This window comes from Juglans regia, chromosome 2, assembly GCF_001411555.2.
Source record: "Juglans regia cultivar Chandler chromosome 2, Walnut 2.0, whole genome shotgun sequence".
Lineage (NCBI taxonomy): Eukaryota > Viridiplantae > Streptophyta > Magnoliopsida > Fagales > Juglandaceae > Juglans > Juglans regia.
The window spans coordinates 24,199,129-24,216,325 of record NC_049902.1 but is presented as its reverse complement, the minus strand read 5'-3'; the positions used below and the strand labels follow the sequence as shown (position 1 = coordinate 24,216,325).

Here is a 17,197-nt window from a genome sequence, read left to right as displayed (position 1 = left end):
CCCACTTGTCCTTGTCCTTTCATCTTCCCTTCTTACCGTATCTGAGTGAGCAGAAAATCCCAATGACTCTCTGCTTAGTGCCATCACCATGCTCAATCCCAGGTCAATTTTATTCATTAAAAAAGAAACTTCCTCTTGTACTCCCGAAAGTCTAACTCTGACAGCCCAAAGAATGCCCTCAACTTCACCAACCTTTTTACATCCATCTGATTGCCTCTCTAGGATCGCTAGGCAAGGACCATGCCTCTCACCTCAGTTATGCGTGTTTCCCTTCGGCTCCATGGAAGCAGCCAAGATAGAGACATATGAGGCTGGGCCCTTGAATTCGAGACGAAACCAGAACTCCCTTCCCTACGCGTAACACCCTCTGGTTGCACAACAACACGTTCAGCCGCCTTTCTGAGATGATAAGCAAATCCCTCCCAACCACACCCCTTAACTCCTTCTGGAACAATCAATGGGCCCCTTCTCCTACCGTTATTGAGCTCCTCCAAAAGCAGGTAACAACCTTTAGCATTTCTTTGATGCTGCAGAGTGAGTATTCTATTTCCAACCCTCAACTTCCTAAAAAAACCTTTGAGTCGATGGGAGTTAATGGCTTCCCCCACCATCCTAACTAACCAAGAGGCAGCCCCCCCAATTAATGAGAAGAAACAGAGCCATGCGACGATTTCTTTCAGTAATGCGAAAGCTATTTGCACCCATCTTCGTGAAAATAAAAGTTTTCGATTCCACCATGAAAAGACAAACTTCTTCCATCAGAGTTTGCGAAGAAGAGTAGAAAAGTAACTGGTATAAGAATAAAAAAGGAAGGAAAAGAAAGAGGAGAAGGGGAATGATGAGAATCAACTCCGGCGAGGAGCGCCGGGGAGGGGGTTGCGTGCATGCATGGCGAGGAGCGCCAGATTTCAGTCTTGTTGATCACTATCCTCGTATAGAAAAAGTGTAGAACAAACTATTTCGAAAAACAGTTGTTGAGAACTAGCGGGTTCTCAAACGAGCGGGTTCTCTGGGCTCTTTGGAAAGTAAATCCCCGAGTTAAGAAGTTGAGAACCGGCCCAATCATTTATTTATTTTTTTGACAATAAAATGTGTGATTTTTTTGAGTTTTTCGTATATTTTCTTACTAATCTTATATTGGTAGCTTGGAGATTTTGTTTCACTCTATAACAAAGCTTACCACTAGAAGATTGGGGATTTTGTCATGAAATGATGCAACTAAGCATTTGATTTGTGTACAAATTCTTATTCTGGCTCATCAATTGCAGTCAATTTCATTCTCTCATATGATTTTGATATATAATAAAGGATCCAAGCTAACAAAGGTTACTATGGAAAGGATTATGGATTTTTAAAACTGTGTTGTTTATGTATTATAGTTGGTATTGTACTTATCTCTCTCTTTGCTTTCCTTGTTAGTGTATTTTATTTTGCTTGATGGGATTGATAACAGAGGTATACACTAACTTTTTTGACAATATAAGGTGTGATTTTTTTAAGTTTTTCTTTATATTTTCTTACTAATCTTATATTAGTAGCTTGGAGATTTTGTTTCACTCTATAACAAAGTTTTCCACTAGAAGATTGGGGATTTTTTCATGAAGTGATGCAACTAATCGTTTGATTTGTGTACAAATTCTTACTCTGGCACATCAATTGCAGTCAATTTCATTCTCTCACGTGATGTTGATATATAATAAAGGATCCAAGCTAACAAAGGTTACTGTGGAAAGGATTGTGGATTTTTAAAACTGTATTGTTTATGTATTATAATTGGTATTATACTTATCTCTCTCTTTACTTTCTTTGCTTGTGTATTTTATTTTGCTTGATAGGATTGATAACAGAGGTATACCCTCACTCAAATCACCCACCATTGTCTATACGAAGAGATCTAGCCCATTTTCATAGACCATTTTTATTATAGGACTCTTTAAAAAAAAAACTGTTCAAAAGTCAAATATTTGTACTGGGGCTATTTGAGTAAAGGTAAAACTGAGCTCACACCAAAGTCATGATGATGGTCACCCAAGGTTTCTTAGCATTTATTATCAATCATCTTTGTGGTGTTGGCATTACACAAAATTTATGAAGAAAAAGCAAAGAAAGACTTACTGCTGATCTCCACATATACAGCAAGCCAAGAAAAAGGGACTGCTATCTATTGTCTTTAATAAGGTTAACAGTTTTATAATGCTATCTATTGTCTTTACTATGTTGGAATCCAATGAAATTATTTTTTTCTGTTGATTTTTAACTACATTGTGAATCTGGTCCATAGTAGAATGTCATCATCATCAATATATTCTTCATCATTTGCTAAACGTACTTTGAATCAACCATTATGCTTCTGTAAAGTTAAAGTCACACTGAGATACTACAAGAAATCCAGGGCGACCCTTCTGAGGCTGTCCAAAGTACAACACAGAGGTAACTACATTTGTACAACATTTCATATGTGTTCATAGTCCGACACTTAATATTATTTACACCTAACATTTTTTAAATATGTATAAAATGATCAAGGATTAACATACTGCAAGTTTTTCAATTGGACAGATAGTGAGGGATTGTGCTATCCAATAGAAAGAGAGTGGTGCTTTTAGAGCTTCAAAAAGAAGGATATTGAGCTTCGAAAAAGAGTGGATGCGATCGAGAAGAGGGGGATTGTGCTATCCAATGGAAATTAGGAGGTTGTGAAGGAATTGATGCTTTTAAAGCAACAAGCTTAAATAAGGCGTTCATGCACACTATTGCGGGTGTATTGGGCTTTTGCCATTGTTGTTTCATATTACTTGGTAGTATCTAAGTGATTTCAGACTAGTGTTAGAAGTTATTTGCTATGTGATTTCGGACGGTATAAACAAATTTCAGATTGTATACAAATATTATGCCAATGTATCAAAGTATTTAGATTTCAGATTGTGAACAAATATTATGTCAATGTCAGTGTATCAAAGTATTTATGTCAATGTCAATATTGTGTACAAATTTTAGATTTCGGAAGTTATTTACTATTTATGTCAATGTATCATTGCACAAACTCATATCATTACACAAACTCAAATTTCAGATGGTGTAAAGCTGCTAGCACCAACATCATATTTCCACATAAAATTTCTCATACCATACAAAAATAACTACAAATAAAAATCTCTTCAACTAAAAATAAAAATATTTGTCCAATATAGTATAGCCATTGGTTCCAATACATGGTGCTTCAGTTTCGAATTCTTGAGCTCTTCTATCCTCAAACTCCACGTCTATAATCTCAGGGTCAAACTTTGAAGTAGTGGTGCCCCTCCCATCTCTTGAAAACAAGTCGTCCCCTTTCAGCTGCCATACGACGTTTCCACAGGACCACAGCTTGTGCAATGAATCATTTGGTTCTTGTAACCAGCAAATTGCCTCTTACATGCTGGACAAGCACCCTGTCCATTATTGGTGCAAAATTATGCACAAGCCAATCAGAACTTACCATAATAAATTCATCAGCATGGCACATCAAGAAACCAACCAAACAGTACATGCAGTATAGAAATTAATATCGCCATTGTCTTGTATTGATAACAACTCTGATGCCAACGAAACAAGATTATCTCTAACAGCATCTGACACATCCACATGCTACCCATGAAAATTTAGTTCAAATGCAGTCATTGCACCAAGTTAGAGGACATAATTGAAATATTTTTCCTATGAATGGGAAGCTATACAAAAATTACTAACCAAAGATATTAGGAATATATATCCACCTAAAGGATAAGGCCCAGAATCAGCAGAAATTATTTCCACCATTTATCATTTTTCAAAACTAAATGAATTGTTTGACAAAAAAGAGCTACATATACTTGTATGTATATGCAAGTCAATTTTATTAAAAGAAAAAAGGGTTGCCTCACTTGTATACAAGAGATATGACTAGAAAGAATAAGGAAAACCAAAATACAAAAATGCGAGCCTCCCTTTTAATTTAGGGAGTGCAAAAGCTATACAAATAAAACACCACAATCTCTGTAGAATGCTAATAGTAACTGGTAGGTTCATACAAGCAATAATGATCACTTGGTCATCTCATCGGTCCGACTTCATTCCTAAAATTCATCTAAGATTATGAAGTACAATCCCAAGGAGATGAGTGTTCTTCTCCTTTTTTCCATCTGACAATCCCAAGGAGAGCTATAACTGTAGTCCATCTTAAAATTGCAACTTGCAAGATTTCTAGATTTTTTCATCATATGAAGCAGTACTATAAGTTCCAACAAACAAGCATCAATTTTGAAATGTTACTTGCAGTTAGATTGCTTTGATATACTCATGGGTTAACACCATAATGACACATAATTAGAACATGAGGAAAAAAGTGATTATGGATCTCGGGCTTGAGTATTTTAATAAAGAGCTGCCAAAACTGATTTACTCTTTGCATGTGAGTCTTAAGGATATAAAATAATGTTTTCAACGTGGACGATAGCAGCAAACATATATACCATGGAATTATTTTCTCATCTTTGCAATATTGCATGTAAGGTCAACCATATACATACATATAAATATATATATCTGGACCATTGAATTTTGTTGTACATAAAAAAACATTTAACCAAAGATGATGGGGGGAATTGAGGAGCAAGTTAAGCGGTACCAAGTTACTAACTGCTAGAGTTGGAATACTACAAAACATGTCGGAGATGAGAAAATGAAGAAATTTAATTTAAGCTTTCAACTCTTTTTCTGTACGAGGATAGTGATCAACAAGATTGAAATATGGGACGTGAAGGTTCTCTGCATGCTTTTCTAGGGTTTCACTTGTGCGGCGCAAGTCTTTGGGGGCAGTGATGAGCGGCCTTCCGGAGGCCTCTGGCACCGGTGGGTGGGAAAAGCTTCCGGAAGGGCCCCCTCTGGTGGGGCTGGAACTTTTAGCCGGTAATGAGATCAGCGAAAGGCGTACGTTTGTGGAGGCGTTGCAGCGACCTATTCCTCCTCCAAAATTAAACTTCCAGTCCGGCGTCCTGAGGTTATTAATGGTGATCTTGGTTTCATTTTTTCGGATCTTGAGATGGAAAAGGTAGCCGAAGATTTAAAGTTTGCTTTAGTTCTAAAGTTTTTGTCCTCCAGACCTTCCATAGATGTTTTACGGAAGAATATTATCAAAACTTGGGGGTTTAGTGAGGTGCCGATGATCAATTTTATGGATGATTTTCACGTCCTTTTACACCTTGTGAATGAAAAAGATTACTTCCATGCATGGGCACGTGAAGGTAGGATGGTGGCAGGCGTCCCGTTCCGTCTGTTCAACTGGTCCATGGGTTTTGATCTGAAAAAAGAGCCATCCATTGCTCCTCAATGGATTTTTCTGCCTGGTCTCCCTTTGCATCTGTATAGGTTGGACTGTCTTCAGAGTTTTGCCACACGTTTTGGGAAGTTTTTGGGAACGGACAATGCGACGGTATATAGGACTCGAGCAACAGGGGCACAGCTATGTGTTGCAGTCGATCTCAGAGACGAGCAGATAAAAGGTTTCCCTATAATGTTTGGATTGCATCAGATATGGCAGTCGGTGGTCTATGAGAAGCCAAGTTTCTATTGTAATAAATGTTATAGGCAAGGCCATACGGAGGTGGTTTGTAGAATGGGGCAGCGTGAAAGCCGTGTTCATGTCGGGAAAAAGATCAGGAACGTGGAAAACAAGGATGAAGCCAAAATGTGGAAGGAAGTGGGACGGAAGAGCTCTACTGTGGTGACAAATCAGGAAGCTGAACTTGCGAAAATAAATATTGAGACACAGACCGTGTTTACGAAAGCCGAATCCAGTAAGGCAGGGGAAAGAACAGAGGAGGGTGAAAAAGGTAATGTCAATCAATCTATTCTGATGGGCAGCAAAGAAGGGGCGTGTGTTAGTGGGCAGAGGAGATCATCTATTCTTGTTCCTGTTTTCCCTGATGTGATCAACCCCCCATCGGAATTGATTAGCAAACATCACGACGTGTGCAACGCCCAGCAGGAGCCTGTTATTCATCTTCCTGTGGAGGACACTGTGGTTGGTATAGAGGATGCTAATGCTGTTTTTCAAATGGTTACTGGCCCGAAATTGATTGATATTAGTGCCTAAGACAGTGAAGATGATTGTGAGGATGTTTGGTGTGATAGTGTTCCGCAGGTGCAGGTTGATGGTGAAAAGGTGCAGGAAGATTTGTCGAGTTCGCGTATGCTGGTTTTCCAGGGGGAGAGGGAGCGGTTCTATGAGTCTGAAAATGAAGTAGGTGCTTTCCCTACAGTGATGGGCAAAGAAAAATGTTATGAGTCGGATGCAGATCATATTATGGTAAATGGGATTCCAAATCCGAAGGAGGATAAGGCTCTGAGAAAATCACAACGGGTTCATACCCGCTCCCAAAAGTTGAATCTATGACTGATAACTTTTTTTTCTGGAATATTAGAGGGCTGGGCAGTTCGAGAGGAAGATTGAAGAAGCTCCTTTTTAAATTTAAGGTTTCTTTATTTGCTATTTCGGAACCTTTTATTGATGATACTCGTATGGCTTCTCTTGGGTATTCTTTGGATTTTAATCACTATGCTTCAAATGCTAATCAGGGTGGAAAGTTGTGGGTGTTCTGGAATATTCATAATAATTTTGAAATTGTGCGTTGTACGACCCAAACTGTGTCTGGTTGGTTCAAGTGGGATGTTCATCGCATTTTTGTTACTTTTGTCTATGCTAAATGCTCATATGTTGATAGAAGAGAACTTTGGCATGATTTAGAAGAGTGGACAGATTTGGATCAGCCATGGTTAGTTTTGGGTGACTTTAATGTTATTCGTAGGGTTTCAGAAAGAGTAGGTGGGAACCCTCGGCCTTTTATTTCGATGTTAGAGTTCAACGATTGTATTGATTGTTGTGGTCTGTTAGAGACATCTAGTTCTGGTCAGCGCATGTCGTGGTGTAATGGACATGGGGGAGTGTCCAGAAGTTGGGCAAAATTAGACAGAGTGCTCATGGATAATTTTTTTGCCAGTCTATTTCCTTCAGCTCATTTCAATTATTTGAGCCGTAAATCTTCTGATCATTGTCCGATGGTTGTTTTCTCTGATCATCTACCAATTTCCTATGGCCCTTCTCCATTTCGTTTTTGAATATGTGGTGCTCACATGATGGGCTTATTATGTGTGTGAATGAAGCTTGGAACCAGCAGGATGCGGTGTCTAGTCTTTTAAAGCTTTCTGTTCGTTTGAAAAGAACCCAGATAGCGCTTCGTGCTTGGAATAAAAATGTTTTTGGTAGGGTGGATGTGAATATTCGTGCGCTGGAAGAGAGGTTAGATTTCTTGGAAAGCCAGCTTCAATCTGGTTTTTCTGAGGAGATTGAGGATGATTTTGTGGCTACTAAGACCAAGATTGAAATATGGGAGAAAAGAGAAGCTTCTCGTCTTGGCCAAATTGCTAAAAAGAATTGGTTGACTGAGGGAGATCAAAATTCGAAATTTTTTCATTTGGTTATTAACCAGAGGCGTAACAAGGGGCATATCAATAAAATGGTCCTTGCCGATGGGAGAGTTTTGAATACTGCTGAAAAGGTTCATGAGGAGGCGGTGGTTTTTTTCCGTAATTTCCTTTCCGATGTCTCTGCGGTGGAACATTGCGACTTGTCGAGGTTTATCGAGAAGAAAATTTCAGATGAAGAAAATCTTTGGATATGCGCGACACCTTCAGAATTAGAAGTGAAACAAGCTGTTTTTTCTATTCCAAATAATAGTAGCCCGGGGCCTGATGATTTTGGTTCGGGTTTTTATATGTCTTGCTGGGATATTTTCAAAGAGAATGTGGTAGAGGCTGCTCGAGATTTCTTCAGGGGTGTTCCCCTATCCAGGTTTTATTCTTCCTCTTTTATTGTTCTTATTCCAAAAGTGCCTGAGCCTTATAGTTTTGATAAATTCCGTCCTATTAGTTTGTGCTCCGTGGCTTATAAAATTTTTTCAAAAATCTTTGTGAATCGGCTTAATTCTGTGCTTGATAGTTTGGTCTCTCATGAACAAGGTGCATTTATTCCGGGGCGTAGTATTTTTGAGAATATTACCCTTGCTCAGGAGATAGTTCAGTCGCTTCATAAAAAAACTGTTGGTGGTAATGTTTTGATTAAACTTGATATGGCTAAGGCATATGATAGGGTTAATTGGGATTTTTTACTGAATGTGATTCGTGCTTTTGGTTTTTCTGATACTGTTTGTCAGATTATTGCTAATTGTGTAGAGTCCCAGTGGTTTTCAGTTATGATGAATGGTACCTTTAAAGGTTTTTTCCAGTCTGCTAGGGGCCTTCGTTAAGGGGATCCTCTTTCTCCTTATCTTTTCATCCTCATGGAAGAAGTATTGTCTCGGCTACTCAGGAAAAATTTTCAGGATGGTAGGATTGGCAAATTTAGCCATCCTATTGGTGCTCCTATGGTTTCTCACTTACTTTATGCTGATGACATCCTTATTTTTACTAATGGGGGTAAGAGGTCTATTAATAATTTGATGCATACTCTTGATACTTATGAGAGGTGGTCTGGTCAAATGATTAGTAGGGATAAGTCTGCTCTTTTTCTTTCTAAGTTGATTCCTAGTGTTCGTAAGAGAAGATTGTTGAGTCTTACGAGTTTCAAGGAAGGTACTTTTCCTTTTATTTATTTGGGTGTGCCTTTGGTTTCTGGTAGATTGACAACCCGGATTTTGATCCGTTAATTGATAAAATCAGGAAAAAAGTTGCCGGTTGGAAGTTTAAACTGCTATCTCCGAGTGGGAGATTGATTTTGATCAAGCATGTTCTAAATTGTATGCCTATTCATTTATTGTTTGTTATGTGTGTGCCTTCCTTATCTTTGTCTCGTATTCAAGCTTTGTTAGCAAATTGTTTTTGGGGAGAGAATGATGGTAAAAGAAAATATCATTGGAGGTCGTGGAGAAATATCTGTTTGCCGACTAGAGAAGGTGGTTTGGGTGTGAAAGATCTTAAAGAGGTGAAAAAATCTCTTCATATGAAGTTTGCTTTCCGTATTTTGTCTTCTAACAATATTTGGTCTGATTTTTTTCGTGCTAAGTATCTTCGTCAAAGCCATTTTTCTACTTATAAGGTGAGGCCAACTGATTCTAGATCCTGGAGATCGATTGTAAAGATGCTGCCGGAAGTTATGGATAATGTGAATGTCCTTGTGCGTGGTGGTAATGCTTCTTTTTGGTTTGATAGATGGTTGGCTTCGGGTCCACTTTCTATACGGGTGGAAGATGTTTCTAATAATAGGCTGTGTATTCAAGATTGTTGGTCTAATAATTTTTGGGATGAGGACTTTCTTAGGGAGCTGGTTAGTGAGGAGGTTGTAGAGGAAATTCTACAGATGCCTACTAATGTTACTCATGGTCCGGATTTGTTTGTGTGGAAACCTTCTTCAGATGGCAGGTTTTCTACTCGTACTGCTTGGGAGGTGGTGAGGAAGAGAGGTCAGGAATTACCTTGGCATGATTGGTTCTGGCACCAGCTTCTTCCTAAACGAATTTCTATATGTCTGTGGAAAATTTGGCTGAATTGTCTGCCAGTGGACGTTCGGATTCAAAGTAAAGGCGTGTCTATTGCCTATGCATGTGATTGTTGTGATATGAGGTGTATGGAAGATGTTGACCATATTTTTTCTATGGGGGCTGTGGCTATTGAGGTCTGGCTGTATGCTAGAATTGCTTTGGGTATTCCTTGTAGGCGCAGTCTGCCGTGGAAAAATAGAGCAGCTGTCTGGTTTTCTTATGCAAAAAAATCATCCTTTAAAGGTACTCTTGTTGGTTTAATTCCTTGTATCATCACTTGGTGCCTTTGGAAGAGAAGATGTAAAGCTAGAATGGATGGGAAGTATGATTCGGCTATGTTTGTTTGGAGAAGTGTTCGGGTGTGGATTAAATCTTTGGCGAATAATATTAATTCAGTTAGTAATTTATCCATGCACGACTTGAAGATTCTGGAAGATTTTAATTTAGAGAGGCCTCGCATTTCAATTAGAACTAGTAAAATTGTTAAATGGTCCAGGCCTCCTTCGGGATGGGTGAAGCTTATTTGTGACGGGAGTTGCAGAGGTAATCCTGGTAATTCAAGAGGGGGCGGCATTATTAGAGATTGGAATGGTTTGTTAATTGGGGCTTTCTCTGCTCATTATGGGATGGGAACGAATAATGGCGCTGAAGTGAAAGCAATTCTGGATGGTATTAGATTGTGCAAAAGGTTCCATATGGTTAATGTGATTATTGAAAGTGATTCTCAAATTGTTGTTGATTGGCTTTGTAATGGTAAATGCTCCTTGTGGTATCTTTGGGATTTTTGAGAGGTTTTGCGCAAGGAGCTTGAGGAGATTAATTTTGTTGTGACTCATCAATTTCGGGAAGGTAATAGTGCTGCGGATTTTCTTGCTAGAGAAGGCGAAATGGGTATGAATGTCACGTATAACGGCAATCAAGATTTTCCCAGGTATTTAAAAGGTATTGTGCGGCTAGATTTTTTAGGTATTCCGTATTTTCGCCGTTAGTTTGCGTTCCAGGTCTGTTTCTTATTTCTCTGGTTATGTTAGGCTTGTTTAGATGTTTTTATTGTTTTGATTTAGGCCTGTTAGTCTTTACTTTCATGTTTATTTTTATAGGCTTGTTTAGGCTGTGTTGTCTTTTTTATTCTTCTGTTTCGGTTCTTTGGTTGGTTTGTATTTGGGAGGTTTTTGTTTTTATTTCTTATCTGTTAACTCCCTTATACTTGGCTTGTAACCACGGTATTCCTCCGCCATAAGTGAGGATTTATTAATAAACTTGAGACGGGGCCACTACCATATGGCTACCGGCTCTTTAAAAAAAAAAAAAGACTGAAATATGGTTTGCGACCCACATAATTGGGTGCTTGAAAGTTTTTATGAAAGTAACTTACCCACAATTGAAATTCCTTATACATATGGAATTCCGAGCCCTTTCCCCTTCACCCCACACGAACTACAGAGTATCATTGAAAAAATGTTCTCTTGCTCTCTCTCTCTCTCTCTCTTTTTTTTTTTTTTTTGCTCACAGTTAAGTTTTACAGTTTACACACAAATATATACATTCTAAGACAAACTTGAAACTAGATGGACGATATCTACCATTCTAAGACAAAAAGAACTAAGTTAAAAAATTCGAAGCAGAAGATCTACCACTTGTTCACAGAGACACCCATGGAAATGGACGAGACACCCATGGAGACATTCTAACTCGATTGCAGCCATGGGCTCAATTCCTGGCTCAAGTCAAAATAATAAATAAACGAGTGGGCCGGTTCTCAAACTAGTGGGTTCTCTGGCCATTTGCCTAATGCCCAAACCCAACGTCCAAAAATTAGGGACGAAGGGGAAGGGGCTAGGTTAGGGTTAGGGTTAGGGTTAGGGTTAGGGTTTTGGGATGGGTGTTGGCAAGGAGGATAAGATTTGGTGAATGGGGAAAATAAGGCTTCGTGGGTTGAAGAGGAAACAGACTTGCAAAACTTAAGCAGATGAAAACAGATCTTGATGAGGAAACTCAGTGGATCAGAGGAGACGCGAAGATGGAGAAGATAAGAGGAGATGAAACTCACGAAGATGGAGATGGAGAAGATCAGTTTCAAATGATATTGAGAAGATAAGGATGGAGATGGAGAAGAGGAGGAAGGGTACATGGAGATCAAAAGAAGAAAGAGAAGGGGAAGGAGAAGGGGGAAGGGTTCGTGGGAGATCAGAAAGGCTATGGAGAGAAGGAGAAATTCCAAACTAAAACATGTCGTTGCATAGGTTCAAATGAAACAAACCATTTCATTAACCCACCACGTAGGACATGGTTACACACTGGTTCCTCAAGCCGGTTGCATTCAGCATTTTTGTTTTGGAAAATAAGAGAAAAAGTTAAATAAAAAATACTGTAAATTTAAAATATTGTTAGAACATAATTTTTTAATATTATTTTTATTTGAGAATTTGAAAAAGTTGAATCGTTTTTTATTTTTTGTTTGAAAATTTGAGAAAGTTATTGTAAGGGTCAAATTAACAGCCTATAATTTAGCCTCGAGATAAGGCCGAAAATCAAGTTAAAGTCATGAAGAGATATGACAAATTGGCTCAGACTCATAAGAGGAAAAAGCTTCACAAGGCAATCATTTCGAGGAAATAGACCTCTATATATATGAGGAGATCCCCCACAAAACGAATGAACTCTACACACAAGATCTTTTCACAGAAGCTCCCTATGCCAAACTCCACTACAACTCCAAAGGATCTTTCCTAATTCTCCTATTATATTGTGAGATATGTGAGACCATAAGAGATTGTAGAAGCACCCATTATAGTGGATTTCGCCCTCAAACAACTCGTGGGCATAGGCATTATGCCAAACCACGTAAATCTCTGTGTCTTTATTTATTTATGCTTATTTGCTATGTATTTTATGGATAAATGCGAAGAATACTATATCAAAGTGCGAATCATCTCGTGGGCCGAGGATAATTCTTTCCTCATTTCCGGTCTATTGTGTAAATTAAGGCATTAACAATTGGCGCTGTCTGTGGGATTCAATTTTTTATTTATTTATTTCAGGTAACGGTAGGAGGATGATTCACCGACTCACGAGATCTTCTTTAGAAAATACCAGATAAGATCCCCTCAACTTTATTATTTTTCTTGTTGTTTATACTCTTAACACTGCAGCGAATATATATATATATATATTAAGGCATTATGCCATGCACAACACATTTAAAGCACCAGAGTTCGAATCTGCAGCCACCACCCCATAGCACAGTGGGATTTGATGATGACCGCCATGCATGGCGGAGATACCGCAACGGCAGAGCCCCTCACTGGCCACTCATCACAATGGCGCGCTATGCACGCCTTGCACAATGCAGGCAAAGATCAACGAGTGGCTGGAGGCCCACACATCGGCGTTCATAGCTAGCAGAGCAATCACCACCCACCAACCGCACTACCGGTGGTTTCTGTCGCCTGTGGGGTGGTTCCTCAACATCGATAGCTAGTTGTGTCCAGCATAGCGCAGGCAAAGGATGCACGCTACCGAAGGACAGTCAAACTAGGCATCCATGCATCGACCAGCCCATCGCCGACCACCACCTTGCTCGCCGGCATTATCTGTCATCGACGTGGTGGTTCCTGACCCCACGGAGCTCCTCGCCATGCACCTCGCCATTTTCTCCTGTGCACACTAGAAGAGAGGATGCACGCTGTCGAAGGACCACCAAACCAGGAGTCCATGCGCTAGCCAACCCATCGCTGACCACCACCGTGCTCGCCGACGTTTTCTTACCTTGGCGTAGTGATTCTTGACCCCTCTGGAGCTCATCGCCATGCACCTCGCCATTCTTGCTCGAGCGCACCAATGGAAACCCACTCAACGCCAACTGTCGCTCACCAACAAAACCAGCTCGACCACCACCTAGCTCGCCGGCATACTCTATTGCCAGTGTGGTGTTTTCCTACTGCAATGCAGTCACCCCCAACCACCATCACCAACACTCGTTGTAGGAGATCAACACCAACACCATTGTCCGTTGTGAGTTTTCACTGCCTAGAGCCGCCGGTGGTAGCATCACGCGGAGGGGGACACCAAAAACTCAGGCGATGGTGTCCATTGCCAGTGGTAAGCCTGAAGCATGTTGAACGCCAACAAGCAGACAATCTGCCAGTGTGTACGTCCCTGTCACATTGCAAAGGATTCAATCGAAACCATAACTCCATTGCAATGTCGCACGACGTACATTTCTTCAACTACTGGGCATGTGCAGAGGTTGAGAAACTGATCGCCACAGGAGCTCCTCGCCATAGGTCAAGAAAATGCTCGCCACGGGAGCCCCTCGCCGCAGCTCAACTCGAAAAATTCTTTTGCCACCTTCACCAGTACTTGCCAAGGAAGCTCCTCGCGATAGCAGCCAACGTAACTATAGTGCATCTCGCCATCCCCATGGCGAGCAACACATCGCCAGATTCACACAAGTGCAGATAATATCTCCTGGTTGTTAGTTGCGTACATGACAGGCGGCGCCTCTTGGCGGGCAATGAAAGCAGTTTCATTACTGCCAAACAAGACCAACTCCTCTAGGCGAGCAACAAGACCAACACCTCCCGGCATGCAAAAATTCAACAACCCACCGTGCAAGAGCAACGCCTTGGGCGAGCAACCAGACCAGTGCCTTGGGCGAGCAACTAGACCAACTCCTCTGCAGCGAACAATCCCAATCAGGAAAAATGGAAAGTAGCAGCAAAATTGCTCTGGAATATACTTTGCTAGAAATCACGCATGTGGTGTGGAACACTGCTTACAAGCCCCTCTCAGGCATATTAATCTGTCTTCATCAGAATAGACAGTTTGGTATTGCGGGCATCCCGGACCTTCATCAATGCCAAAGCATAGCTGCTCGTGGGCATCGCCTGTGTGTCACCGACCTTCACCACACTCAAGCAGAATGGCTCATGTTTACAAATCTTAAACTTATAATTTGTAACCTATTTGGTTTTAGGTGAAACCTCTCAAGACGATCGAACTCAGCCTCCCACCACAACAATCCGGTCGAGCATCCCCTCAAACACCGAAGTCGAGTCCCTAGACTTGCGATGAGCAATCACCCCACCAAAGTCAAGTCTCTAGACTCACGGTGAACAATGGCCCTTAGACACCAAAGTCAAGTCCCTAGACTCGTAGTGAGCAACAGCCCCACCAAAATCGAGTGCCAAGACTGATAGTGAACAATGACCCTAAAAAAACCAAAAGTCGAGTCCAAAGACTCATAGTACACTCAACTAGGGCTGAACAATTTAACAGTGTAACTGAACCGACCCGAGCTTATTTAACTAACCCGAAATGTGAAACGGGTAAATAATTCTGCTTCTATTTTTTTCCGTATAAAACAGTTTGGTATCGGCTAATTACCCGTTAACCGTAACTTCGTAACCCTTTCCAAAAAGAGCCAAAAAGTTAATTTTTGTACCGCCATTTGCCTTGTCTTAAATCTCTGACATACAACCTCAGAAATTGAATCTCTAATGGTGCATGACAACATGTCAACATGTAGGTCCCGCACGTCCAAAAAGCCTGTGATAATTTAATAACCCTTATCCCAACTGGCCTAAAAACAAGATTTTATAATTTGTTGTAAAATGAAATACGTGCTCCCTTATACATTATACCTGTTTGTTGGTATGTATGTTCGTAAGGCCTCATTTTTTATAGAAGAAATAAAATGCATTGATTTTAATTGAAATTAAAATTTAAAAATTGAATAGAATCTTGTTAGAATATACTTTTTTAAATATTATTTTTATTTTAAAATTTGAAAAACTTGAACTGTTTATTTTATTTTGTATGAAAATTTAAAAAAATTATAATGATTAAATGAAATGAGAGTAGATAAGTTGAAATGAATTGTGAAAACAAATGAGGCCTTAGTATGTCTTCAGTCACTCTTCTTCTTTTTCTTATTATTATTACTTTTTAAGTGATTTCTTAATCTATGTATTGATTTTGTTTCCTTCAAATTTTTTGTATAGAACGTTAATCAAAATTTTTAAGATTATTATCACATACATAAAAATAAATTATTAAAATTAAATTAAAAAAATAAAAAATGTTCGGGTTAGAATACCTGTTTACCCGATACGTTTTTCAGGTCAGGTAATCGGTTAATCGGCCAAGTGGCCAAACATAATTGTCATTGATCGGGTCGGGCCATAAGTGGACCTTTTAGGGTCGGGTCTGGTCAGGTGAACAGTCCTACACTCAACGGGTGTGGAGGTTAGAAGGCCCCACTACCTCTACAGGTAGCCACCAATGTCGAGTCCAAAGACTCACGGTGCACTCAACTGGCATGGAGGTCAGAAGATCTCACGACCTCTAAAGGTAGCCACCAGTGTCGAGTCCAAAGACTCGCAGTGCACTCAACTGGCGTAGAGGTCAGAAGACCCCACAACCTCTAAGGGTAGCCACCAGTATCAAGTCCAAAGATTCGTAGTGCACTTAACGGGTGTAGAGGTCAGAAGACACCACGGCCTCTACAGTTAGCCACCAGTGTCAAGTCCAAAAACTCGAGGTGCAATCAATGGGCGTGCAGGTCAAGAGACCCCACGACTCCCTTACTTAGCCGCCAAAGTCGAGTCTAAAGACTTGCGGTGCAGCCAACAAGCGAGAAAGGTCAAGGACCGCCCGACCTCCCAGGCGCCTAACAAGCAGGCGACTCTCTGGACTGTCCGACCTCTCTCACATGGATTGCAATACAAGCACAACATCTTCTCCAACAAAAGCTGAGTGTTTATGCTTGCACCATAATTGCCGCTAGCGAGTTACCTTCAGGAACGAGCTACCATGCTATACGACATATTCGCGCGGGTGTCTTTCGGGAACAAGTCGACGAGCTCAGCAACTGCTTAAGATGGATCTAGGGGGTCGACAGGTTCTCTGACCACTTAAGCGCGGGTTCCTACAAACAAATAACAAAACGAGAACACCAACAACAATTTAAACCAAGGGGCAGAAAATTCATTATTACCAACAAAAGCAAAAGCGATCACAAAAATGCACACAAAAATCAATCATGGAAATATGCACTACTCGCTGACAATAAACAATCTCTCAGGCGAGCATTCACACAAATAAACAAACTCAAAATTGAGCTTCGCACTCGCCCATGACGTAGTCAGGTACATCTCTCGCCAAAACAGAGCTCTGTGCTCTCACCTAATGCAGTTGATTAAATTTCCCGCCTATCTCTCCAAGCTGAGCTCCTCACTTCTTAGCGCAAAAAAAAAAAAAGCAAACAAACAAAAAATCGGGGACCAAACAGGAAACCAAGGACCAATTTTTAAAATTTATTTTACAGATTATTGACTTGAAGATTCTCAATGCCTTCTTGTCCAACAAATCGCCCTTATCACGGGCATCTATAGGTGTCAAATCAGTAGCTTATAATTTAGCCTCGAAATAAGGCCGAAAACCAAGATAAGAGATAAAATCATGAAGAGATAGGACAAGTTGACTCAGACTCTTAAGAGGAATAGACTTCACAAGGCAATCACTCCAAGGAAATATATCTCTATATATATGAGGAGATCTCCCACAAAACGAATGAACTTTTAACAAGCTCTTTACACACAAGATCTCTTCATAGAAACTCTCTACGCCAAACTCCACTGCAA

The 17,197-nt window shown here is 40.3% G+C and overlaps 1 long non-coding RNA gene across 1 annotated transcript; it reads right to left on the bottom strand.

Annotated features, from left to right (window-relative positions):
* Nucleotides 1-3,074: 3,074 nt before the first annotated feature.
* On the bottom strand, nucleotides 3,075-11,799 carry LOC118344649. The gene is made up of 2 exons (XR_004798427.1): nucleotides 11,186-11,799; nucleotides 3,075-3,431 (listed from the first exon to the last, which is right to left on the bottom strand). It is a non-coding gene; the product is annotated as an uncharacterized LOC118344649 (long non-coding RNA).
* Nucleotides 11,800-17,197: the final 5,398 nt, after the last annotated feature.